General features: G+C 36.6%; 1 pseudogene; it reads right to left on the bottom strand.

The window, feature by feature from the left end:
• LOC101622238 overlaps positions 1 to 23,938 on the bottom strand; it is a 149,357-nt pseudogene extending 125,419 nt beyond the window's left edge.
• Positions 23,939 to 27,277: the final 3,339 nt, after the last annotated feature.

Here is a 27,277-nt window from a genome sequence, read left to right as displayed (position 1 = left end):
TCTTTTTGATATGGGCCATTCTCATCAGTATGAGATTTATCTCATTGTGGTCTTGATTTGTATTTCTCTAATAAGTGATTGTGAGCATTTTTTCACATACCTGTTCACCCTGCTAATGTCTTATTTGGAGAAGAGTCTGTTTAGCTCTCTTATCCATTTTTTGATAGTGTTATTAGTTTAGATTTTGCAGAGTTTCAGTTTTTATTTACCTTTAAGATCAGTCTATTGTCAAATATATGGTGTGCAAATATTTTCCCCTATTCAGTAAAATGTCTTTTCATTTTAGTTAGTTTCTTTCACTGTAAAGAAACATTTTAGTTTATGTAGTCTCAGCTCTTTATGTTCTCTTTTGTTTTCCTTGCTGCTGGGAATGAATCCCTAAACCCATTATTTATGTTTGTGTTATAATTGGTTTTTCCATGTTTTATTCAATGTGTTTTTATGGTTTCAGCTTTCCTACCTAAGTCTTTGATCCATTTAAAATTGATTTTGGTGTAGGGTGCAAGACTGTCTAGCTTCTTTCTTTTGCATGTAGCTGTCCAGTTTTCCCAATATCATTTATTGAAGAAGCTACCATTTTCCTGGTACATGGTTTTGGCTCTTTTGTCATAAATTTACTGTCTGTATATATGTGAGCAGTTTATTTGGATTTATTTCTGGACTTTCAGTTCTATTCCATTGGCCTGCGGGTCTATTTTTGTTCTACTACCCTGCTGCTTTCATTATTATGGCTTAAATGTATAGCTTGAGGTCTACAAGTGTTATATCTGCATTCTCTCTTCTTTGTCAAGTTTGTTTTTGCTATTCAGGGTCTTTTTTGATTCCTTATGAATTTCAGTAGTCTTTGTTCCAATACTTTGAAACATGTCATTGACATTTTTATTAGGATTACATGGGATCTATGTATTATTTTGACAATTTTGATTCTTCCAATTGATGAGCAAGGATTATATTTTTCCATTTTTGTGTGTCTTCTATTTCTCTCAAGAATGTCTTATAGTTTTCTTTGTATAGATCTTTTCTCTTTTGTTAGATTTAATCCTAGGTATTTATCTATTTATTTTTGGTGCAACTGTAAAAGGAATCACTTTCTTAGTTTCTTCTCATTCTGCCTCATTGTTTGTATAATGAAAAACAACTGACTTATGCATGATTATTTTATACCGTCTTTATATTAAACTGATTGTTTCAACTGGTTTTTCTGTGGAATCTTGACAGTTTCCTATGCATATTATCACATCATCTATAAATAATGATAGCCTTACTTCATCTGTCACAGTTTGATTGCTTTTATATTTTTCTCTTATCTAATTCCTCTAGATAAAACTTTCAATACTCTGTTGAACAGTAACTGTGGGAGTGAATATCCTTCTCTTACACCAGATTGTAGTGGAAAGCTTTCAGCTTGTCACCACTGAGAATAAAGTTAGCTAGTAAATGGATTTTATTGTGTTAAGATAGGTTCTATTTATCCCCAGTTTTTCCTGGATTTTCACCATAAATAAATATGAGATTTTATACTGTTTTCTCAGCAACTATTAATATGACCATATACTTTTATCTTTCTTTTTGTTTATCCATAGGACTTTTATATACAAGGAGTTAAAGGGTAGGTTTGGAGATTCTGGATCAAAATCCCCATATGTGAACTTGGAGACTTGAATCCTATGCTAACATACTACTACAAATCCAATTCTAACATCATTTAAGGACTTTACTATAGACAGGAATGCTGTCTTTGAAAGTTGGGGTTAAATTAATTGGAGAAGTCGTTCTATTTATCCAGTCAAATATTTATGAAATACAAGAAAGGTTTTAAAATCAAGCATCTGTAAAGTAATTCCTTGGGGAAGAAAATCTCCATAAATAACAAGAGAACAGAAATTGCTTGTTATAAACTTATTTAATATCCCTGTGATCTCTGTATATGAGGGTGACAAAAAATGGAGACATACTAATGCCAACAGATATTAAAAGAGAAATCTGAATGATAAATCAGGTAATAAATAAATGAAGTCATAACTGAAGACTTTGACTCTATTTTACTACCTTATACTCATCTAAAACAGTGTTTTCTGTAATAAATACCTCTCTAGCTCCTATAGTCAGAGACATCAACCTGTCATTCTTTAAGTTGCATTTGCACAATCGTTACATTTTCTTTAACTTTTTGCAACTTAATTCATAAGTATGGATAGATCACATTCTACAAAGTCATTGAAAACATTGAAAGGGGAAACTCTTTTACAAGTTTTTTTTTTTTCTTCATTAATTTATACATACATAACTAGGCACAAAGCAGCCATGAGTGTGAGCAAAGATAAGAAGGAAAAAAAAAAAAAGAAAAGCTGCCAAAAGAGAAGCAAGATTTGATTTCTGGGACTTGCTTCATTCTAGTTATTATCAATAGGCTCAATGTTTTTCAGTCTCACAGCTTATGTGTTACTTCTGAATTCTTTCTTTTTGCTTTCAGGTCTTTCTTTCTGAATTCTTTCTCAGGACGCCACTCTTTTAATTTTTTCAACCTCTTACCTAGGATAAGCTTCTTGTTAATTAGTAGCTCCACATCAGGTCTTATCTCTTGCTCAAATTTATCTCTATAGATCTTGTAGGCCTTTCTGCCTCAACTTTCAGAAAACACATATTACAGGATCTACATATCACCATAGCATTTACATACCACCACACGCTATTCCACTGTTTCTTGGATGTCTTCTGCTTTCTGCTTACAATCTCCATCAATCTAAAACTCCATCTACCTTCCAAGGCAAAGGCTAAGTGGCATGTTCCCAGGAAGTTGTCATATATGCCATGTAGTTTACACCCATTTCTAAGAGTTCTCAGCACTCATAAAAATATCTGTGTACCTCTTAGGTAGTTCTCACCTTATCTGCTACATTTAAGTCTTCTGAGAATATAACAAGCTCCTTTTACAAAAATGCACCATACCATGAGAACTTTTTTCAAAAGTACTTACTTCTTAAACATTTATTACATTACATCCACATGAAATCAGAACCTCAAACTACATACTCAGAACAAGTAACAGCAATAATAATCATGGGTTCACAATTTATGAATTGATCTAGAAGCAAGCAGCAAGTGGGTAGCAGGGTGAAGAACAGGCTTATCTCCATAGACTTATAACTTGATTGTAGCAGAACAAAACTAATAATTCCTGAAGGGAAAGCAGGCAATTAGAACATACACTAGGAACAACATCAGGGGAAGGGTGGAAGAAGAATAGAATGGATCAAGTTTGTAACCTTTGCATACGAGGTCAGCCTGGCAGGCCCCACAAGCTATAGACTGGAAATAGAAGTAGCTGGTATTAGCCTTCAGTAGTCAAGATCTGTATTTACCCCTGTGGTAGGCTCCATTAGACATCAATGAGCCCCAAGGAAGGACAGGGAGGAAACCCAAAACTGGTGTGTCTTGGAAAGCAATACAGCGAGAACTTCAAAGGAAACAGACATAACAGGAACAGAAAAGGCAAAAGTCATTCCTGTCCTCTACTGACTGGGTATCTTGGAGCATCAAACCAGAAAGATACTATTTAAAGAGGTGTTATGTCCTATAGGTATGAGATTATTTACACATTGAGCAATTGATGCTAATTCATATTTCAACAGGTTTGACACAGGAGATTCCTGCTACATTAAACAAGAGGCAGTGGAGAGAGGAATCTGGAGATTGTGGTATGGACTGGGGACAACAGAGTCAAGACTGTCAGATTACCAAGGGATTCTGGAGAGGGAGGGACAGAGGCTGTTTGAAGTTATACTACCCTTGAAAAAGGAGAAAACTTTATTTAGGAGTTAGAATGTTCCACACAGACTTGGTTCCTGATAATGATAACAGTAGAGAAGGTATTCTGATTTTTATTACCACTTCACATGATTTTTATTACCACTTCCTCAGAGTGAGGAACCCTGAGAGGGCAGGGACTTCAGAGTCACTAATCCTAAACTCCAAAAGGGAAAGATAATGGAGGTGTGCCACAAACAATAGACAGCACAGTTGCAAAAACATTGCTCATTAGTATTTAAACTCACTAAGCCCATGCCTTCCCATACTGAATAAGCAACTACAAAACACACATGAGTATATAAAGAAGGCACCAAAGGCCAAAATAAATATAATGAAACAAAATTACAGCACCACCTCAGGAAAAGGAAAATAGTTTAATACCCCAAATTACTATTAATCATTGTTTTAAAAGTATGGAGAATGGAGACTAAAAGTAGCAAAATGGGTATACAGAAATTAGTTTTAACCTGGAGCTATTTAAGACCTCAAGATAGTAAGATAGCACAAGATGAGACCAATTCTCCATAATACAAATTCAAAAAGATTATATCTTCCTATCAGATAGATACAGAATAGAGAACTGCTATAATGAAGAAACTTAACAAGATGGAAATCCATAATAGAAAGTTGAAGAAATATAAGAGAACTGAGAAAAACTAATTAAAAAATTACACAAAGTAAGAAAAAACAATGACTGACCTGAAAAATAAAATCAATGAATAAAAGGTATTATATGAAGTTTTATATAACAGAAATTCATGTGATAAGGAGCTCAATACAGGAGATAAAAAATTATAAAGAGAGGCCTTCTTGGTGGCTTAGGGGGTATATCCTAGAACTATTATCACTACCACCTGAGTCCAAACCCCAGCCAGGAAGCTAACCAATACATGTTATAGCAGACCCACTGATCCCCTTAGTAGTTTATTTCAGTAAACTCACCTGTTCTACTTTTTTCTCTGTGTCTGATGAATAATCTCAACCCCACATCTGTAGCCTACAATCAAGTGTTCTATGCACAATTAAAAAAATCTTAAAATATATATAGAGAGAAAGCTATGGAAATTGAATAGAGCAAATGGAAGATCAAATCAATAACCTTAAAGATAATAGTGACCCATTTATTCAGATGAATTAGAGAGAAAAAATCTACATTAAAAATAAAAAGTGGGCCCTCCCGGTGGCGCAGCAGGTTAAAGCACAGCACTGAGAAGCTAAAGCCACTTCAGCATGAGTTCGATTCCCGCCTGCTCCGGAGGTGACCACATGGTGTGCCAGACCTCTCCTGACCGGCCCGCTGCTCCCCTCAGCAGTGTACTTCATTGATCTGCCTGTTCTGTTCCCTACTCTGTCTCTGGTGAAGCCTCTCACCGCCCCTGAGCCTCTGGTCTGTACCCCAGTCTGTATGAATAAATAAATAAATCTTTAAAATAAATAAATAAATAAATAAAAAGTGATGATAAAGGACTGATCACAAAAATATACAGAGAACTGAAGAAACTCAACAAAAATAAACAACCCCATCAAAAAATGGACAGAAGAGCTAAAAAGACACTTCACCAAAGTGGAAATGCAGATGGCCAACAAGCATATGAAAAAATGTTCAACATCACTCGTAATAAAGGTGCAAATTAAAATCACAATGAGATACCACCTCACCCCAGTGAGAATGGCACATCTCCAAACAACTGCAACAACTAATGTTGGTGACGATGTGGAGAGAAAGGAACTCTCCTGCAATGCTGGTGGGAATGCAAACTAGCACAACCACTATGGAAAACTGTTTGGAGGTTCCTTAAACTGCTAAGCATGGAGCTTCCCTACGACCCAGCAATCCCACTCCTAGGTATCTACCCAAAAGACACAAAAACACTGATTGAAAAAGATACCTGCACCCCCAAGTTTATTGCTGCTTTATTTACAATTGGAAAAACATGGAAGTGGCCCAAATGCCAAAAGTAGATGACTGGATTAAAAATATGTGGTACATACATACAATGGAATATTACTAAGCAACCAAAAAGAGAAATACACGTCTTTTGCAGCAACATGGATGGAGCTGGAAAAGATCATGCTTAGTGAGATAAGCCAGAAAGAGAAAGAAAAATACCGGATGGTTTCACTCATAGCAGGAGTATAATGGACCAGGTGAGAAAATAACAAGAATAATGAACAACCATATATCAGAGACATTTTGTGGGGGTGGAGTGGGGAATGGGATCAAAAACGGGGGGGTGGGGATGGAAGTGCACGGGATTATGGTGATGGGACACGCGTGACTTGGTGATGGGAAACCCGGGGGGATTACAATTGAGATGGAAAAAACATGTACAAAATGATGTAAAAATAAACTGTTAAAAAAATAATAAAATAAAAAGTGAATGGGCATTTTAGAAGCATCAGATAACACTAATGAAGCCAATAATAGAATAATATGTAGGAAAAATAAGCCATAGGGGAACAAAGGCTCAAATAAAAGAAACAATAGAAGAAAATGTCTCATACTTGGGGAGAGAATAAAATATACTAGTTCATGAAATGAAAAGAACACCCAGTTACCTAAATGCAACAAGACCTATACCAGGACATATATTTATAAAACTTGCAAGAGTTCAAAAAAAAAAAAAAAAGAAGAAGGAATATTGAAAATATTGATGTAGTTGTTGTGGTAGAAAGGTAAATTTTAGGGATATTGTCATTAAAATTATCTTGGATTTCTCAGGAAAATACTCTACAGGTAAGGAAAGAATGGAGTAATATATTCATATATAAAACTCAAAGACAAAATTGGCCATTCAAGAATACTGTATGCTGCAAGACTCTTAGATTCAAGAGAGAAATAGATATCTTCCCAGACAAACACTTAAGGAGTTTGCAAACACTACATCATCACTATAAAAGAATATGGAAAACCTCTGACACATATTTAGTGTGTGGTGGACCCTGTGCCAAGAACAGGAACTATCAGCCAAAAAGATGGACAAGGTCTACGTCACAAGTGGTAGATGGGGTGAAAAAATATATGGAAAAGAACACTCTTATATAAAGTGAAACAAAGACGATCCATCAAAAGTTTAGTAATGAAATAGATAGACCCAGAAAACTACTGTCAAAATGGCTGCAACAAATACCAACATATCGACAATACCTTTAAATATAACTGGAATGATTGCATCAATAAGAAGGCACAAAGTGGTTGGAAGGATCAGAAAATAAAACTCACCCACTGTTTTCACCAGGAGATCCAGCTGCGCTACAATCATAAACACAACCTCAAAATAAATCCTTAAAAAACAATCCTGTGGCCCTCCCTAGTAGTGCAGCGGGTTAAAGCACAGCACAAAGAAGCTAAAGGCACCTCCGGATGAGTTCAATCCCCGCCTGCCCCACATGGCGTGGCAGATCTCTTCTGACCTGCCCACTGCCCGCTGCTCCCCTCAGCAGTGTACTTTGTTGATCTGCCTGTTGGGCTCCCCGCTCTGTCTCTGGTGAATCCTCTCACCCTCCGCATCTCTGGCCTGTACCCCAGTTCTGTACGAATAAATAAATAAATCTTAAAAAAAGAAAAAATCCTGAAATGGAACACAAAAGAAGGCAGTAATAGCCGTGTGTGTGTGTATAAGTATGTATAAATGTATATAAATATATATAATAAAATAAAATTTTCATTAAGAAAATACCATGAGACAGTTAGACATTATGAAATTATTAAGTGATCAATACATCAGAAAGAATGCACTCATTAATATACATGCAACAAAAGAAAGAGTGCCAATGTATGTAGACAACTAATAACAAAATATGAAAAAAGACACTGGACACAACAAAATAGAGATAGGGGACTTCAATGCACTACTTATATCGGCAAGGAAACAACGACCATGAATAAAAAACTATCCCAGATGGACTTATAGATATTTATTGGAAAACAGACCCTTAGAAAAATGTGAGGACACAATCTTCTTAAGTACACATAGCAGTTTCTGCAAGACAGACACATGTTGGACCTCAAAACAAACATCAATGAATTCATAAAAATTGAAATCATACAAATATCTGATCATAATGATAACAAATTTGTTGTCAAGCACAGAAACAAAACTGAAAAAAATAACCCTCTAATTGTGGAGACCTACTCAATGAATACTAGGTAAATAAGGATATCAGAGAAGAAATTTTAAAATATCTGGAGATAATTCAGAACAAATGTATGATCTACCAAATTTTAACTAGGTAGTATAGAGAAATACAGGCTCACATGAAAAAAAAAAAAAAGAGCTAAAATAAGTAAACTAATGCTACACTTTAACAAAGTGAAAAAAGCACAAAAAAAAAGAAAGTGAAGGAAGGAAATAATAAAAATTAGAGTTCAATAAAATGAGATAGAATTCAAAAAGACAATTCAAAAGATCAATGAAACCAAAAGCTGATTCTTGGATAAAATAAACCAACTAGTCTCTAATTAGACTTACTGAAAAAAAAAAAAAGATAAAACTCAATGAATAATAGCAGAAATGAAAGAAAAGTTACTATAGGCACCTCAGAAATACAGTGTATCATAAAAAAAAAACTACTATGAATATCTTTATGGCATAAATTAAAAATCTGAAAGCAGTGGACAAATTCTTCAAAATAAGCAACCTTCCAACTTGAATCAGGAAGAAATAAAAAATGTAAATCAACAATAAAAAAAAAAGAAAAGAAAAGAAAAAAAGAAAATTGGCAACACAGCCAAGTTTCCAAAAATAAGAGCCCAGGATAATATAGTTTGACTAGTGAATTCTACCAAAACCTTCAAAGCAAAAAAAAAAAAAAAAAAAGGCCTAATACCTATTAATCTCAACATAAAAAAAAAAAATTGTGAAAGAAGGAATAATCCTGAACATTTTCTGAGTCAATATTATCCTAATACTAAAATTAATCAAAGACCTGACAAAAAGAAAACCACAAACCAATACCCCTGATGAACATAGATGCACAATCCTCAATAAAATATTAGCAAGATGAATTCAAAAATACACTAACAGGAACATCATGACCAAATGGGATTTATTCCATAAACCAATGGTTCAATATATACAAATCAATGAATGTGATTAAACATATCAACAAAAAAGAAAGACAAAATTTCATAGGATCATATCAATAGATGCAGAGAAGACATTAACAGATTCAGTACCATTTATGAAAGAAAAGAAAAAAAAACCTTAGGAAAATGGAGATTAATAGAATAATATCTCAATGCAGTAAAGGTGACAACTGGCATTATATTCAATTTTGAGAAATAAAATTTTGCTCTAAGAACAGTTACATGAAAAGATTTCCAGTTTCACCACTACTGTTCAAGATAGTACTAGAAATCTTAGAGCAATTAGGCAAGAGAAAAATATGAAATGAATCAATATTGGAAAAGAAGAAGTAAAACTATTTACAGGTGAAATGATGATATAAATATAAAAACCAAAGACTCCTCTGAAAAAAAATATGGCAAACAATTAATCTATATAGTAAATTAACAGGTTATAAAATCAATATACAAAATTCTGTTGCATTCCAAAATGCAAATAATGAATTGAAAATAATAAAAAAAATCCAATACACTATCCATGCTATTATTCCAAAATTATTCAATTCTTAGAAATAAACTTAGCAAAGGAGGTGGAAAATTTATTTCCCAGAATTGTAAGGAATAATTAAAGAAATAGAAACACTATGGAATAGGAAGATAGTCCATACTTCTGGATTAGAAGAATTAAAATTGTTATATCTTTCTTACCCAAAGCAATATAGAGATTCAATGCAATTCTTATCAAATGGAATTCTTCAAAGACATCAAAGAGAAACACTATTCAAAGAAATAGAGCAAACATTACTGAAATTTATATGGAACTATAGAAAACCCTGAATAGCCAAAGAAATATTGACAAGAAACACAAGGAATGGCAGTATCAGCTTCCCAGACTTTAAACAATATTATTATTAGGGTATATTAGTCACAACACTATGGTATTGAAATAAAAAAAGAGAGACAAAGATAAACTGGTCCACAAATAACCCACTTTAATATAGACATTTAATCTGGGTTGGTGTTAACAGCATACAAAGAGGAAAAGAAAGTTTTTTTCAACTAATAGTGCTTGGAAAACTGGACAGCCATCTTCAGAAAACGAAAACTAGATCACTGTCACATGACTGAAAAAAAATTAACTCAAAATGTATTAAAGAGTTAGATGCAAGTATGGAAGATATAAAATAGAAGAAACAATAGGCAAAACATTCCTAGATTGGTGTCAGTAGTATCAGTAGGGATTTAAACCCAATAGCAATGGGGAAAAACATAAATTGAATGAATAGGACTACATCAAACAAAAAAATTCTTTGAATAGTGAACAATATCATTAAATCAAAATGATTAGTGAATGGTGGAAAATATTTACACATCATACATCCTACATTTACAAAAATATATTCATGCAACAAGAAAACAAATAACCCAATAAAAAAAAATGGGCAGAAGGGCCGTTGATTAAAACACAGCACTAGGAAGCTAAAACCACTTCAGCATGAGTTCGATCCCTGCCTGGAGGTGACCCACATGGTGTGGCAGACCTCTCCTGACCCACCCGCTGCTCCCTTCAGCAATGTACATCTCAATCAGCCTGTTCTGCTCCCCACTCTGTCTCTGGTGAATCTTCTCACCACCCCTGCACCTCCTGCATGTACCCCAGCTCCATATGTATAAGTAAATAAATCTTTTAAAAAAAAATGAGCAGGAGAGCTAAGTAGACAATTCTCTTACGAAGATATACAGATGGTAACAGACATATGAAGAAATGTTCAACATCAGTAATCATAAGGGAAACACAAATCAAAATTACAATATGCCATCTCTCTCTATGGGCATTTCTAATATCACAAATCCTATAATAGTGTTTGCTAGAATATGGAGAAAAAGAATCCTGATTCACAGTTAGTAGGAATTCTACTCTATAGGAAAAAACATTGAGATACCACAAGATACTTAAAATACATAAACTATATACCAATCAATCCTACTTGCAAGCATCTACTTGAAAAATACAAAAACACTAACTTCAGGGAATATATGCACTCCTATGTTCTTGCAGCACTATTTTCAATAGCCACGTCATGGAGACAAATGTGTCTAACAACAGGAGTTGATTAGCATGTGGTACATATATACATAATAGAATATTATTCATCTATAAAATAAGATGAAATCTTTTAATGTGTAACAACATGACAGAACTGCAGGGAATTAGGCTAACTGAAGTACGTTAGAAGAAAGACAAATACCAGATGATTTCACTCATATGTGGAGTATGTATTGGAATTTGTGGAATCAAAACAAAAGAACTAGCAAAATTAAACCAACAAGCTAGAAACATGACTGTTGAGGGGAAAGGGAAGTGGGGAGACAAAAAGGGAGAGGGTCCCAATGTAAATGGTCTATGTAAATAACTATGGGTGCTTTGGTTGTGTATATGACACGTGGATACATCTGAGGAGATAAGAATTATTTACCTAATTCATACACCGTATTGTAAGTCATGTTACCTCAATTTTAAAAGTAAAATAACTGGTCCTAGAATATGATTAACGTTTTACTTTTATCTAGAGGCAAGTAAATATCTCAGTTCATTAAGGATCTATCACTATTTAATATTCTTCTAAGATAGTAATCCAAATATTTTAAATAGAACTATTTACATTTTATACATATTTTTCATTCATCAAACCAAAACATTTCTACATGTATATAACTGTTTCCTCTAAACATAGCATGTTAATATTTATATCCTTCCCCTCTTCCTTTATCCTCTTTTCACCATGTGTTTTCCTTGTCTAGACAGTTACTTTTGTGCTTCTTTCATATACTAATGTGCAACAGCACTCTGACTCTTCCCCTGTTCCTATGATTTTTTTCATGTAGAAGCAATTCATTGTTCCTCTTACTTTCTAACAAGTTCCATAAATTCTTTGTAGATATGACTTCTCTAGTGCTTTCACATAACCTTGTTTGACAGCTCTCTAAAGACAGACTGTAATACCTCAGAGATCAGATGTGCCTGCATCTCCTCCACCCCACTTTTAAGACTGTGCTGTCTCTCCTGTAATCCTATCCAATGGTTAAAAAACATAACAAAATATTATTTCATACAGTCAACCTAAATTCCTCACACTGCCCTTTATGGACATTCACCCCCTTTTCTAAAATTAGTGGATGTGGAGCATAGAAACTTTCATCTGTATAACAAGGATGGGGGTGGGGGGTGCAATGTATATCTTGAGAAACTCTTTTGAAATTACATTTTTTTTCTTGGACCACATTACCTTTATATTATTTATCAGCTAGAAAGAGAGAGTATTTCAAATATTGTCCCTGCCAATGACATTCTTTTTCTTTCATCCTGCCTGCACAGTTATCTTGTCTGAGCTGATGGCTCCTGTTTTAAACTGATGAATTGAAAGATTCAGCATTAAGTTTGGTGAATTGTGACTGCTAATCCAACTTCCATACAACATGGTATTATGGCCAACTGCCCTTAAGATATTCGTGTTCTTAATGGAGAAATAGAGAAAGCCAAAGGAGCTTATTAGCTTTGAGGATTTACATGTATTAGCAACACAGCTGAAGTGTCCGATTAATATTAAGTTCTAATTTTACATACTTAACAAGACCTAATAAAGAGTTAATTCACATGAGTTTAAAGATTCTGGCCCAGGTCACTCTACATGTCCCATGAAATGTATACATCAGATACCTTCAGCAAAGTTCATGAGAAGCTCCATGGAGAGTAGATCACAAGCATTAGAAGGCTTCTTGTTTTATTTGCCTTAAGAGTGACATGGACAACACCACTCTCACCCTCAATTTTAGAAATTAGAAAGATTTAGTAAGGGCTGGTGTTTTTCTCAACATATTTGGTAGAACAGAATGAAAAAAAAAACTTTATTGATGACTTCCAGAAATTAAAACAAACAAAATTCTTAATGGACAGTCTGAGATTATTTCACAGTTCTAGATCACTGGAATGAAATCCATGTGTTATTCACTCGCTGGATTTTTATCATAGTAACCCACTGCATATAAACACCTGTCATAATCTTTCTATCTTTTCAGTATAGAACAATGCCAGTTTATTGGCTTAAGGTCCCCCCAAATCCTGATTTTTTTTCCTGCAACTAAACTAAGAAAACATTCCCCAAATTAAGGTTACTCTCACATCAGACTACTCATTCTATCTGCAATGCCCATGCAAGTTACATATAAAAGTTGAGATATTTATATCAGCATATTACATGCTTCCCCTCTGCTTGACCCACTAGGACTTCTGTACATTTTTGTATTTTTACAACCAAGCAACCACTGACACATGCTTGGTATTGCAAATAATAATAATATTAAGGCATAAAAATAAAATATTTCTTGATTTCTACAAAGCTAGTAAGTAAAGGACATGCTAATGAAGTTATTGTCTACCTATTTGTCACACAGTAATTTATGGGATTATATCCGAAGGAAAGTTAACACGCACACAATTATTTTCTCCATCGTAGGTACCAGTGTTACAAGTATTATTTAAGGAGAAAATCAATCATTTGGGACATTCTAATGTATTACTGTGGCATTTTAAATTGTGAAAGGACAACAATTTGAATTATTTACTTATACACACACAACCAAAAAAAACAAATTTGATTTATTAATTTCTAGAAATGTATACTCAAGAGATTTTTGAGTTTCCACTAAAAATCGAGATACAAAGATGTTCAACATATTTTATGATCATAAAAATATAAGAAAAACTCAAAAATACAAATGACAGGAAAAAATAAATTTTAGTATAACTACAAGATAGCTTTCAGCCTTAGGTAAACAGATTTTCAAATATTGAAATAATCTTCATCATTTCTGATTTTCAAATAATGAGAAGATGCTCATCATTAAAACTTAAGTAAAAACAGAAGTACAAAATAGTGATTAAATATTATCCCACTTCTTTAAATGAAAGATTTATATGTTCTGTACTGTACAAAAGCATTTTGGGTATAAATTCACTTACCTATATACTAATCTGTATGAAGTATATTTACAGGTAATTTAGATTTCCTTTTTTGAATTTTTTATATATTCCAAAGGGCCTATAATGAATACATTTTATTTTAATTTTTTTTCAACTAGCTTCCCATCTCACTAACCCTCGACACACTGAGTTTTGACACTATACCTATTTTCAAACAGACTGGGAGATTATACATTAGGTTTACCCTAGGGAATCCCTTCTAATTTTACTAGTTGTCTTTTCATTACTACCTTACACCAGAGAAAACTAGTTACTTTTTTTTCTTTTTGGACAATAGTAGTAACTGACCATATCATTTTTGTTACCTTGGCTGGCAAGAACCTCAAAACTAAATCAAAGTTCAGTGGTCGGTAACATATTTATTAGACCTAAGCTCTCACACTGGGCATTATGAAGCCAATTCTTTGATTTACATTTTTTTAATTATGTGCATTTCTAATTTTAAAATCCCTCAAATACCTGATAGAACAAAAATTGTTCAATAACTAACACTGTAATTGTATTAATACAAATCTCTAAATCTAGCAAGTATTATAAACCAGTCAATAATGCTCTGTTATATCCAAAATGATATCAACTTCTGTCAGATGCCTTTTGAAAATATCATTATTTTCTTGCCTGACTTCAAAAATACCACCAAGCTTCCCTGAAGATTCCCAAAAATGGTTCTATCATAACATGTGCACATTATTTCAGTGATCTAAAATTCCACTTGACTAGAATTGCTAATCTGAAATGGAGATTTCTTGCTATCTCTCAACATCTTGCAGATTCAATTTGCTCTCAACTATTGTTCTACTGTTTCTAGAAAATGAAGATCTTTTTTCCTATTTCAATGTAACTCTAATAATGACTATTTAGTGCTTACTGTGTACTAGGAATTATTTGAACTTTCTTATATAAAATATCTCACTAAATTCTCATAAATTGTATTAATCTGTTGTAGAGATGAGGATACTACAGACAAGTATCTTAGCCAAGGTGCCAACAGTGGTGACAAGCCACAACTTGAACCCTGCTGGTCTGTCTTAGAGGTCATGCTCTTAACCCCTATTCTATATCGACACTCTTGAACAGGATATACAGCAACACAAGCAATTTCAATTGTGAGAGAGTAAGTAAAATAAGAAAGCCCCAATAGCCCAATTCATTTTATTTTGGAAGAAGTATACCTTGAAATGAGTTTAATATCTTCCAAAATAGGGCATCATTTCATTCTCACGACCTGTCTTAAGTGCGAGGCTAGCTGAAGAATGGAAAAGACATTCTAAATGTTTGGTTTTTGCTCTGTCAACTCTAATTTTTACATATTTGGATGAAAAGAGTTTTACACAAATAATGTGCAATCCCCAAGCTCTGTTTCTTCAGTTCAAGTAATGTACAATTTAAAAAACAAAAAATAAAAGTAAGTATGCTATTGTAGCAGATTATAAAGTGCTATAACTATTTAGATGACATTTTTGTGCAGGGATAAAGGCAACAAGGAGAGCAATAAAATGGAGGTGGGGCATACTCAAGAAAAAAAGTTCTTTTGAACCTTTTTACTGCAATCAGAAAGCACCAACACACAAAGGAATATGGGAAACATTGTACCACGTTTAAGCACAAGCACTTTTCCTCCTTCTTAATTTAAAAAAAGGAAGGGAAGGACAACATTAAAATGCACATACAAATAAACAGGCCATTCATTTACTTCTACTAATTAACATCTCTTGAGATCTCCAGGGTCTCTTAACATCTCTGGGTCCTCTCTCCATGGATATTCTAGTGACAGGAGAAGCAGCAATTCAAAAAACTTACTGAGTCCAGAGGAAGGAGTGTCAGAGAAGTCACCCTAAAACAAACAATTTAATTAAAAACATGAGCTAAACATAACCATCTTCAACTTGGACTCATGACCCCTGGCAGGCTAGGAAAATAGTCTTTCTGTTTAAAATTTTTAAAGGACCAAATTAGTGTGAATTCTTCAGAAACAGTTAATATTTGCTCCAGACAGCCTTTTCCAAGAGAGGGAACTCACAGAACGAGAGAGAAAGAAAAAGATTAGAAAATTGCATTTCTGGGACCTCCCTGGTGGTACTACAGTTTAAAGCACAGCAGAATGAAGCCACTGCAGCCACTGCAGCAGGAGTTCGATCCCCAGACAGGGATATGAGCCACATGATGTGGCAGACCTCTCCTGACCCACCCACTGCTCCCCTCAGCAGTGTATTTCAGTACATCTGCCTGCTCTGCTCCCCACTCTGTCTCTGGTGAATCCTCTCACCCTCAGCATCTCTGGCCTGTACCCCAGTTCTGTACGAATAAATAAATAAATATTTAAAATATATATATATATAATCTTAGGAAGCACACAATCCTCTGTCACTGAGTAGGTATCCAAGCATATCAAGATATTTTTATCCACACAAAATTTCGGTTTTCTTTTCTGTAACATGTTCATAAGAGGAATCAAAGATTATCATTCCTCCATAAATCTATTTTCAATACATATTTAGAACAAAACTACAAAAATTATTTTCATTTTATCTTCATATGAGAATTGCTCACCTAGCATCTCAGCAAAGCAGTTTCCATATTACTATAACTTCATAAACATAAATGTCAGTAACTACAAAAAGTGTATTTGAGTTGCTCAATCATATCCTATATGGTTGCAAAATTATGCACATTTTCATGCTGGTGGTTCCAGAAATTGAATCACTCATTTAGAAGAGAAGAGCTCCCCTTAAAGAAGTACTAAAGAGTACTAATACTTGCATTCTCTTTTAATAGGAAAAGGAATTCACTTCTTTCCTTTTTAATCAACAGTATTTTCAATGGTTAAGGTATGTAAACAACCTATATGCCCCAAAATATATGACTATATCAAGAAGATGTGGTATATATGCACAATGGAATACTATTCAGCAATCAAAAAAGATAAATTCATGTCATTCACAGCAACATGGATGGAGCTGGAAGGGATCATGCTCAGTAAAATAAGTCATAAGGGAAAATAAAAATATGGTTTCATTTATAGGAGGGATATAGGAGAACTAAACAAAGGACAAGGTGAAAAAAAATCACAAAACTAGGAGGCAAATTATATATCAGAGACATTAAGCAGGGGAGAGAAGGGAGAGGGGTCAGAACAGGTACCAGAACACAAGAGACTACAGTAATGGTTCACAGGTGACTTGGTCATGGGATTTAATGGGTAATATACCTGAAAGAAGAAATCAAGCATTGTACAAAAATTAACAATGATATAAAAATATGTATTTTTAAATGTATTCAATTAAGTCAGTATTACTAATTACTATGACCTGCAACCAGTGTTCAGTTATGTCATTTTTTCATCTGTACAGAGATGCTTAGGCACTTGCAAAATTGTGAGTAAATTACTCATTGCAAATCAATACTGAATTCATGGATCTTCCCAGTACTCTTGCTGTACTTCTTTTCCTGCACAGATAAACATACTTGCACATACACAATATGGATGTTTCCCTAAAGAGCTGTTTTATCCCCTGTCTGCAATCGCTAGGTTGTCCAATCAATATGAAGTGAAAAATTGCAGCCCAGTGTATCCAGCTAAAATTCAACTATGAGATGTTTGTATACAGTAGCTTGTATATTATTTAATCAAGATTTTCATGACAACTTTTCTATTGTGGTTTGTGTTAAATGCAATCAATCAGTGCAAATACACAGATCAATCAAATAACTACTTTGAATTGTCTGGAAACTTGGGTTGAACTGCAAATAAAATAAGAACTATAATCAATGTAATTGGTAATACTGGAGGGAAATCAAACTTGGGTATTTTAAGTATGCTGGTGTGAAAAATGACTTCTTATCTATACTTTGGTGTCTCTGCAGGCCTACCATATTAACTTTTAGTCAAAAGTTCACTTGATATTTTTATGGACACTGTCAATTTTATATTAATCTCTGCTACTTCATATTACAAGTATTTATCTGAAGTGATTACATTTACCATTTCCATATATAAATCTCATACTAATCACTTCTGAGTAAACAGTCACTTCTTAGGAATGTGTTGTTCTGGGTTTAACCATAAATTTTGATAGGCAGTCATATGCAAGAGAAAACTCAAAAAAATATATACTAAACCAATTTCAAAAGTGTGTCCACATAGATTTTACATAAAAATATCTATGCAAAGCATTTCAAATTACTCGGTGAAACAGTAATACTATCCAGTTACATGTACTTCACAGTGCTATTTAATCATACACCAAAACATTTGAAATGGGAGAAAAAGTTAAGCTGCACAATATATAATTCAATTTTCACTGTGTCTATATCAAGATCACAATTATTCTAAATTCTCTGAAAATTTTTCATATGTAAAATGGAATTCTAACTCACTGAGCTTTCTGAGGTTTATGAAAACAATCAATGATAATCTATGGTATCTCATAAAATCATGTTTTTTGACTGTCTCGAATGTAATCAGCATTTCCTTTTTACAAATCAATTTTCTGACATCTTGTCATTGTCCAGCTCTAAATGAATAGCTAACAAATTTCACAAGGCCTTCTTTCCCCCCCACTCATTTTGATATAAATTCAAAATTAAGGTGACTAGTTTCATCCATGTAGTGGGTGCTTTCTATGGATTTATAGGTGAAAATGTGAGTTATTTTTTGCAATTGAGGTAATATTGATTTACAACACTGTATATAATTCAGATATACAGGAAAGTGTAAGAATTTTCTTCCCTTACATGTTTTCAAAAGCACTTGGCAAAGAGATTAATGTATACAAAAATTTTATCTTAAGTATCATAAGGGGTATCTGATAAAAGCAGTAGCTAAACAAACATCTATTTACCCAAAATTCAGATAATTAATAAAACAGGATTAACCTTGGTGCTTAATAAACAAAGCATTCATTTATTTTTAAAATTTATTTATGATACAGAGCCGGGGTACAGGTCAGAGGTCTGGGAGAGGCTGTAAGAGCATTCACCAGAGACAGAGTGGGGAACAGAACAGGCAAATTGATCAAGTACATTGCTGAGGGATCAGTGGGCAAGTCAGGAGAGGTCTGCCACACTATGTGGGTCACCTGCCTGGCCAAGAATAGAACTGTGCTGAAATGGCTGTGACTAGCTTCACAGAACTGCACTTTAACCCGTTATACTACTAGGGAGGGCCCAAGAGCAAAGCTTTTAAACTTGCCTAAAGATCTCAGAAATTTCACAAAGAAGATCCTTGAAGTGATGTGTTCTTAATGCCTCCATTCATGATGGCCTATTTTAGAACATTCCATGAGTGGAAATTACATGAATTTGCACATCCTTTCTCTAAAGACCACACTGTTACCTGTAGCTAAGACTACCATAAAGGAAGGAAACTAACAAAATTATGTTAAGTTAAACATACCTCTACATGAGAAAGCAAAGTGGCATCCAGTATGGCTTGGATTTTAAACTAGAGAGAGCCACTCTTAACAGGCTGAACGGCAGGTTCTATGACCTTGGGATATTTCGGTTACCTTACTGAAGCTGAGGTTCCCCGTCAGAAAAATGTAAGTAACAGTGAGGGTGTAGAGAGATACCTGAGGTAACATAGATGCTAGCTAGAGGTATGCACATTCCCTTCAAAGTCATCTGAGCTTGTCTCCACCACAGTACTTATTTCCACATATGTAACTGTCTGCCCCTTCCTCAACTGTAAGATCCCATTGAAATAATTGTCTCTTATTCATCTTTGCATTCTAGTTCCTGGTGTTAGAGGTGAGGACCTACTGTCTAAAGATTAAAGTGTTTTTAACACTTAAATGAATATTTATTTCTAAAAGAAATGGATACCAACCATTATGGAAAATATGCAAAGAAATACAGCAACAATAATTTATTAGCAGCTATTATGAGCTAGGGGTTTGCCAAATGCAGTGAACTTAGTAAACAAGATAAACGAGATGTCCTGTCCTCGTGGAACTTACATTTTAATACAGGAAATACACAATGAATTCATAAGAAAAATATGAAGTACAGGAGGTCATTGCCAGTGCTATAGAATACAGGAAATAAGGAAATGGGAGACAGTGGGTCAAGATTTTGAAGATTTGAAAACTTTCATGAGAAAGTGACATTTGAGCAAAGACCTAAGCTAGGTAAGAGTGATCAGTACATTTATCTAGAGAAAAAACATTCTAGGCAAAAAGAACACGTTCCAAAGCTTTGGACCAGGAGAAACTTACATGAAGCCTGACAGTAAATGTGGAAAGAAGCTAAGGGTCATTTTGTGGAAGGATGTGCCCTTGAATTGGAACATGGAAGATCTGATTTCTGAGATGGGTTGTGGGGAGCATATAGGGAAGGTTATTCACATACAGACTTGTTCGCCATCATGAAGACAATGGCTTTTACCTTCAGCAAGGCAGAAGCCAGTGGCAGATTTTGAGTAATAAACTGACAAGACCAGACTTACATTTTAGCAGAATCACTTCAGAAACAGAGTGGGAAAAAAGGGGCAAGGACATAAGCAGGGAGTTTTTTGGGAGGCTATCAATAAACCAGTTAGAGGACACTGATGGCTTGGGCCAGGGTGAGCACAGGAAATGTTGTAAGAAGTGGTCAATGTCTGGATACATTTTAAAGGTAGTGCTCATAAGTCTGGATATGGGGTGAAAAATAGAAGTCAAGAACTAATGTGTAAATATTTTTAAAGATAAACACATTTAATGAAACATGAATTATGTGAGGTTCTGAACATTAAGATACAAATGACAGAAGAGTAAAGAATGACTAGAGATGAAGAGTGAAATAGGAAAACACGGAAGTCACTGTGCAAAAATAACCATTTGACCACATCTTAAAAAAAAATAAAAGCTGGGCTCTCCTTGGTTGTACAACAGGTTATAGCACTGCATTATGAAGCTCTCTGAAGCCAGTGCAGCATGGGTCAATCCCTGGCCAGCGAGCTAACCCACATGGTGTGGCAGACCTCTACTAACCCACCCATGCTCCCCTCAGCAGTGCACTTGCCAATCTGCCTGTTCGGCTCCCCACTCTGACTCTGGTGAATCCTCTCACCCACCACACTTCTGGCCTGTACCCCAGTTCTGGAAGCATAAATAAATAAATTAAATAAATAAATAAATAAATAAATAAAAGCTATAAAATGGAGATACATTCTGTAGATTGTAGTGCCCTTATCTCCATAAAAGAGGCTGTAAGAAGTTTATCAGCTAAGATGAGAACAGATTCAAGGGTGGTGTGGTAGATGGGGAAATCCATGGAGTCTAGGTGTGGAGAGGACAACTAGAAGGAAGGAAATGGAAGCCTAGAGTTCTCTTTGCTAGTGAATAAAATGTCCCTTGACAGTAATGACAAGAACAGTCAGGAAATGCAAAATGCCTTCATCCTTGGGAAAGTGGACACTGGAAACAAATGGTCTTATGATGCAGGAAATATGAAGAAAGCTATTAGCCATACCTACCCCCTTCCCCAACTCCATATCCCATACAGTAGCATATTATACCCCAGAAGAGGGGAAAGGGAGATATAATTGCATATAATCTGATCATCACAATTTCCAATAAAGTGTCATTGGAGTGTGAGGGGGGAGGACCTACATATTCTGTACACATAGAAATCAGTTAGTTTTCATTAAAAGACAACAAGAGGGAAAATTTGGGGAAAAAAATGTGTAATAATATGAAATAACCTCTTCCCCCACTCCTCAACATTTTAATTATTTGTTCCCATGGGAATGAAATAGTGGAAGGACGCAAGGAAGGTGACTGAGTGTTGCATCATATTCTGTCTCCTAGAAAAAGTGTATGTTTCAATTCATTAAATAACAATAGAGGAACAAAAGAGTCTATTCCCATTTTTTCCCTTTTTTTCCCAAAATCAAAGAAACGCCCAAAGTGTTGCAGTCCCCAGGGAATTAAAATATACTCATTTTCAAATTTCAATGATCCAGTTCCCCTGGCAACCATAAATCAGGCATTTGAAGGACACATTGGAAAAAAAATACTCTGACTGGAAATGACATTCTTTGACCACTGAAAAGAAATGAAAACAAAGCCAAATCGCAACAAGATGGCATTATTTTTAAGATCCCAAGTTTCTTCCCTTTGGCAGTACTAACACTGACAGAGGCAAGGTGTCCTAGTGCTCAGGAGAGCCTGAATTTCAAGGACAGCAGCCCAGAGCTGCCTAGGCCTCACCTGAACACCATCTGCAGAGCCGGTAGGTAAATATGGATTCTAAGCCTCCAGCCTGGGGTCTTCCTGGGGTAGTCAGCAGCGAATATGGCCCACGTTTGGGCTGTGCTCTTGTGGGCAATTCCATTTCCTAACAAATGCAGCACACTGTATTTTTAGAGCATCTTTCATCCTTCAGAATTTAAACGCATATCAACAGAGCTCAATTTTCACACATTCCACTTCAAATAATTGATAGAAAACCTTCACACAACATCCTAGTCCACCCTGATTTGCTCTCCTGATTTACTACACTCAAATAACATGAATGTCCCCATGCTATCCTCAATAGAATATTGAAAATTCAAACAACTGGTAGGATCTGCAAACTGGCAAGGAAAATAAAATAACAAGGAATATTAAACTTGCTCTTAAAGCTGCTGAAAGAGCAACAGTTATAACTTAGCAGATACGCTGTGTCCTGCCAGAAACAACACTTTGGAATGTCTTATTGTTAAGATTAGAATTTAGCGAGTTCACTGGAGTTGAAAATATCATTTATCAAGGAAAGTCAGAGTTCAGATAAAGCAGGAGTTGTGGGGCTGCTACTACAGCTTGGAGTAAACGGGCGACATGCTGGTGGTCTGCCAGTCAACCAAGCTCCGGCAGCATGGGCCTGGCCCAGGGCCGAGAGGATTAGTGTCTGGCCTGGCTGCAGCTGAGTGCACCACAGTCAAAGCTGCCTGACTTCACCGTAGCTCAGGTCTAAATGCACAGGGTAGTTTCCCTTTGGGTAGGGCATTAGAAATGAAAATGTACCAAGCTGATTGGTGCTTCACTGGCACCATAGTTACAGTTGAAAAACCATAGTTACAGTTGAAAAATAAGCCAAACAGACTTGAAATGCAAATGCAATACACCTATATTCCAGAAAGCTGAAATTCATTCAGGCCTTCAGACTCACATCTTTTGATTCTCACCTTCAAGTTCACACTTTCATGGAAAGACTCATAGGGGCCCAGACTCTTCCGGGTCTCCAGGAAAGAATATCTTAGGCCTTTGTAGAACACCAAGACCTCCACATCTGATCTTTACAAACTGCAGCCAAATGCTTTTCCTGTCCCTGGACCTGCCTGCCTTGTCACCTGCACAGACACCTTTAGCCACCCGCTACAGGCACCTTTAGCCTGTGCACATTGGCCTGGACCCAGCGTCTCAAAGGGCACTAGTGCCTGTATTCTGGTACTGCCGGTACTGCTCACCTGTGGTTGAGTACTGTTGACCCGTGTTTGGCTCCCTCTACAAGTTCTCTACTACCTCTGATCCTCTGGCACCGCCCTCCCGCTGGTGCGGTTGCCTCTAGCATTGTCTAGTCTGGCGGCTGGCACTGGTCATTCCAGACTTACAATAAGTAAGCTGGTGGCTGCTATGGTACCACCTCTGCCATTTTTTTTTAATTTATTTATCTATGCATACAAGAACTGTGATATAGAGATGTTTAGGGAGTAAGAGGATTCGCCAGAGGCAGAGTGGAGAGTAGAGCTAGTGCAGTGTATCTACTGAAGTACAGTGCTGATGGGAGCAGTGGGTGGGGCAGGAGAGATTTGTTGTCCCATGAGGATCAGCTCTCTGGCCAGGGATCTAACTTGTGCCATGGTGGTTGGCAATAACTTGATAGCACTGTGCCTTAACCCTGCAACACCAGGGAAGCCGCCCTTCAGCCATTTTAAATGAGCAGTCCTTGTTCGTGACTACCAGACACTGGAGACTACTATCTGGGATTAGACAATTGGCCATTAACGGTATTGGAAACTCACCTTTTCCCAACTCCCATTTGTTAATAAACCCCATTGGCACCGCCCCCTGAGCCTGAGGGGTGCCTTTCAACTGGGGACATGTGGGAGAGATCCTACAGACAATGACTTATCCTACAGCCTTGGAAATTGGACTCGTATCAGTTAGTGACGATGAAGTTGATCAGACGCCCACAGGTGACCAGCCCAAGGGTCCTTTCCTTGTGTTGGTCACCTTAAAGTGCAGTTGTAAATCACATGGCAGGTTTAATTTGGAGTAATATGGACTAAGAAATGGGTTGAACCATCAGTTCGGGTCACTCTTTTCCCACTTCTTCCCCTGCTCCTTCTTTTTCCATCCTAGGTATTGATTTGATGGTCCTGATGAGATGTGGTATAAAACAAGTGGTGTTTGCAATATTGGAAATGATATATGTGGGCATATAATTGGGGTTAATTTACAAACTAATTTAGGATGTTGTCTTCTGGGGCTTCTCATGGGTACAAGTGGGCATGTTTTATAATGTCTTACTTGGTTCAAGAGGAGTGAGTCTCCTATTTCAGTGGAGAAACTGCAAGAACAGATCCTGGCTATCCTCCAGAAAACAGGTGTGGTAAAGACAGAAATCTTAGAGTTATCTTCCCCTCACATTGATGTTGGTAACAGTGAGGCACAGGACATGGAGAAGCAGCTCTAAGTGGTATCCTTAAACCCCTGAACAGAGAACCCTTTTGAGATGGTCCTTCTTCTACTGCAGAGACTCTGGAGGCTCCATAAGCCCCATTACCATACACCACAGTATGTAACTGGAATGGCTGACCTTTTTTTAAAGACATATCGATTTATGCATACAGAACTTGGGTACAGGTCAGAAGTGTGTGAGAGAGGAGAGAGAATTCTCTAGAGACAGAGTGGGGAACAGAACAGGCAGATCGATGAAGTACACTGCTGAGGGGAGCAATGGGTGGGGTCAGGAGAGGTGTGCCATGTCATGTGGGTCACCTCCCTAGCCGGGAATCAAACTCATGCTGCAGTGGTTGCAATAGCTTCATAGTGCTGTGCTTTAACCTGTTGCAACACCAGGGAGGGCCCAGTTTCTCCTTGTACCAGAGAAAGCACCTAACTTGATCAATGTTGCTGTTCTGCTGGAGGACAGTTCCCACTCATGAATCCCCAATGGGAGGACTGAATGAATGGGATAACATGCTTGGGATTATTGTTCTCACAATCCTCTTCCCCTGTGGATCTCCTGAATTTGAAAAATTCTGTGAATCTTTGCTAGCAGGTTCGTAAAAAGATGGCCAATTGGTTTGCTTCTTATTGATCCATGTGAGCAGACACACAGTCTATATTAGACACACTGTTAAGCTGTGATGAACAGAAAAGAGTTTTAGAAAAAGCTAAGGAAGAGGCTCATCACCTCCACCTGGAGGACATGGAAACCTCACAACCAGAGGAGCTGTACCAGTGTTTGGCCCTAACTGTGACTACAATAATAGAGGTATGTAAAGGTTAAAGTACCTGCAGGATTGGGCCCTCCCTGGTGGCGCAGCGGGTTAAAGCACAGCACTGAGAATCTGAAGCCACTTCCGCATAAGTTCGATTCCCGCCTGCCCCGGAGGAGACCACATGGCGTGGCAGACCTCTCCTGACCCGCCCGCTGCTCCCCTCAGCAGTGTACTTGGTCGATCTGCCTGTTCTGTTCCCCACTCTGTCTCTGGTGAGGCCTCTCACCCGTCCCTGAGCCTCTGGCCTGTACCCCAATTCTGTATGCACAAATAAATAAATCTTTAAAAAAAAAAAGTACCTGCAGAATTGTTTATTAGTAGTGTTGAGGCAGGGAACCATTAAGCTAAAAAATGTTTGTAAGATACTGAAGACTCAGAAAAAGGACAATGAGTATCCTTCTGAGTTCCTTGAAAGAATTATAGTTTATAGTGCCTATACGGATGTGAATCCTGATGCTCAGAAAATGTTAAATGAACGTTATATTCATTGGACATAGAATTCCAAGTACATGGAAGATGTTAAGTAAGTTAGGGCTGCTACAGAAAAGAGTTCTTCCCAGTTGGTGGATATAGCCGCTAGGGTTTGTAATGCAAGAGGGGAAAGAAATGCAAAGCCTGCAATGATATTTGTAGAAATAGAAGGCAGAACAGGGTTCAAAGGAAGAGAGAAGGGACAACAGGAAAACTCTGAGGGAGGATCAAGACAGATATTGTAAGGAATATTGTCAGGCTGGAAGCAAGAAAGGAAAGAAAAGCCTGCCTGGTGGTGCGAGGGGTTAAGCCTCAGCACTATGAAGCTCTCCACAGTCACTGCAGCACAAGTTGGATCCCAGGCCAGGGAGCTAAAGTACAAGGGGCAGCAGCCCTCTCCAGTCTTTCCAGCTGCTCCCTTCATCAGTAGGTTTCACTCAATCTGCCTGTTCTGCTCCCCACTGTGTCTCTGGCGAATCCTCTCATCCTTTGCACCTCTAGCCTATACCCCAGTTCTTGTATACAAAAATAAATGAAATAAATCTTTAAAAAAAAAAAAGGACAGAAGAAATAAAAAAGTAGAAACAAACAAAAATAAATAAATAAATAAGGAAGCACAGCACAGCACAGAATGGGGAATCTCAAAAGCACTGTAAGACAGAATATGATAAAAGGAGGAGGGAAGGACCAAGGAGGGAGGAAAGAAGGCACATCACGGGCCAGAATGATGGTCCAGGTAAAGAATAGGGACATGTAAGGTTTCTGCTTGATTTAAAAAGACCTACTGCAGGCCCTCCCTGGTGGCACAATGGGTTTAATTGTAGCACCAAGAAGCTAGCCTTAGCCACTTTAGCATGAGTTCACTCCCTTGCCAGCACAGCAGACCTTTCTTGTCTCACTTGTTGCTCCTCTGAGCAGTATACTTCATCAATTTGCCTGTTCTGCTCCCCACTCTGTCACTAGCGAATCCTCTTACTACCCTTGCACCTGGCCTGTATCCAGTTCTATATGCATAAATAATTTTTTTAAAGATTTATTTACTTATGCATACAGAACTGGGGTACAGGCCAGAGATGAGGAGGGTGAGAGGATTCACCAGGGACAGAGTGGGGAGCAGAACAGGCAGATCGATGAAGTACACTGCTGAGGAGAGCAGCGGGCGGGTCAGGAGAGGTCTGCCACGTCATGTGGATCTCCTCGGGGCAGACAGGGTCGAACTTATGCAGAAGTGGCTTAAGCTTCTTAGTGTTGTGCTTTACCCCACTGTGCCACCAGGGAGGGCCCTGCATAAATAAATTTTTAATATAAATAAATAAAAGGCCTATTATAATAACCCACATGGAACCCAAGGTAACAGTTAATATGGGGAATCATTTGACTTTTTGGTAGACATTAGAACAACCTATTTGGTCTTAAG

This window comes from Condylura cristata, unplaced genomic scaffold (genome assembly GCF_000260355.1).
Source record: "Condylura cristata isolate star-nosed mole 26May11 unplaced genomic scaffold, ConCri1.0 scaffold00003, whole genome shotgun sequence".
Taxonomy (NCBI): Eukaryota; Metazoa; Chordata; class Mammalia; order Eulipotyphla; family Talpidae; genus Condylura; species Condylura cristata.
Note: the sequence above shows the minus strand (reverse complement) of the source record. Positions and strands in the feature narration are given on the sequence as shown.